The sequence below is a fragment of the Aplysia californica genome, unplaced genomic scaffold, assembly GCF_000002075.1.
Source record: "Aplysia californica isolate F4 #8 unplaced genomic scaffold, AplCal3.0 scaffold00472, whole genome shotgun sequence".
Lineage (NCBI taxonomy): Eukaryota > Metazoa > Mollusca > Gastropoda > Aplysiida > Aplysiidae > Aplysia > Aplysia californica.
In genome coordinates this window covers 590,297-592,252 of record NW_004797742.1, presented here as the reverse complement: position 1 = coordinate 592,252, position 1,956 = coordinate 590,297, and positions in this window count along the sequence as shown.

The following is a 1,956-nucleotide window of genomic DNA, read 5'->3' as shown; positions in this document are numbered from 1 at the left end:
CACACACACACACACACACACACACATCCACACAAACACACAACACACCCACACGCACACACACATAACATATCTTCCCCCCCAAAAATACCCAAAAGCGATCAGCACTACACTTGCTCAGAGTTCGATATAATATTGCAGTGCGTGCCAGTGACAGCATATGAACCTGTGCCAAGTCCAAAATGAAACCTGGGCTATTCCACGGGAACTGACGAGACATTAGGACTATACTTTCTTACAATGATAAAACACTGTAGTGTAATTCAATATCAATTGCTTTCAATTGTTTTTGTTTTAGTAAGAGTTTTACGGCACTTGCAGCAATATAAAGTCTCACAAGTGCCGAAGATTAGACGTGTTGTAAAAGAGTAACGAACACCAACAAAGACGGAGGAGAGATCAGGACGATAGATGTTTGACAGGAAAGGAGCAAACCGTGGAAAAGAGCAAACCACGGTAGAGTCCCGCAAACCTTATAATATCAGATTTATAATAATTTCCCGAATGGGAATCGTACTCATGTCCTTTGGGTGCACTGTAAATGTAATGAGCATAACCATGACCCCACAGAGGACCCCAAGACAAGCAACAGGCAACTCCAGTTTCTGGCGAGTGAAACGTTTGTGTTTTGTCATAATTTGCCGTCAACTGTTGCTCAAAACTTCCATGTTATAGACGTCCATGTTATAAACTGAGACGAGGCGCGCACAGAATGTTGTTTTGGTAAGTGTTTTACGGTACTCGCAACTGTATAAGGTCATATGAGCGAACGGGACACACTAAACTTTCAGTTTGTAGGAAATTTTGAATTTTTCCCGGGTGGCGGCCAAAGCAATATATACTTTTATCGATTTTAGACCACCAAGGGATCTTTAACGTGCCCAACTTGCACACGGAACCTCCCAGATTTGTCGCCCTTGTCCGAGAAGGCTAGGTGTAGATCTTTCCTATCAGAAGATCAGGGATGTGGTTGAAAGACAGCAGTAAGAAGGAGTCAAGGAGTAGCAGTACAAAGGCTGCAGAAATAGTCAGAAGCCGGGGGTGGGGGGGCAAAGAGCGTGAGGGGGTAGGGGCAGAGAGTGGAGACAAAAGCAGACCTCAGAACATGGCTAGAGAACATGAAAGAAGGTGAAAGGAGACAACTTTAGAGAAGAAGTGTTTCGGTCGCTACCCGGATTCGAACCCGGGACCTTTGAATGAGAGATGAACACCTTAACCTCTATGCCACGAGAGCGCCCGCGCACAGAAGATTAAAACTGTTGCGCAGCTAAAGTTGCCCTTTGTGCCTAGCCTTAGATCCTCCCGTTGACTAGGCAAGGAAGGAATATAATTAATAAGTCTATAATTTGTTTGGTTGATAACTTAGTCAAGGCCATATAAAATGGACACAGTGGTGAAACAATACCTGTGATATTACAGATGAGAATATAGATGGACAAGACGGAGCGTTGGTTTCCTTGCAAACTGCCAGTGTATGGGACATGTAACGGAAGTAAGTTTGTCTGATTTAAAGAGAACACAACATAAAGTTTTAACATATATGCTGACATTGTGTGTCTATTTCTTGGAACCGACTAGTACAACAATAAGAGGCCACAAAAGACGTTGAACATGCCCCCCCCCCCCCACACACACACACATACTCCTTTTCCTCTGAAAAAAAAATGCCCCTGATGATGGCAATTTGTGTAATTGCATTGTTTGATGGCCCCGTCCACACTATATAGACCACATAGGAGGTGAGCTGTTTTGATCCTGCCTGTCAGGGCCAGCCTATTTTGAATGGGATACAACATTACAACAGACAGAAGTACTCGATAAAAAAGCAACTTTCCATTTCGGAATTCGAATTCATGTCTTCAGCACACAACAACAAATTTTAATATCCTAACCGCTATATCACTGACGCCATTCCCCATAATGATGTTCAAACAGAGAGAGGGGGAGAGAGAATAG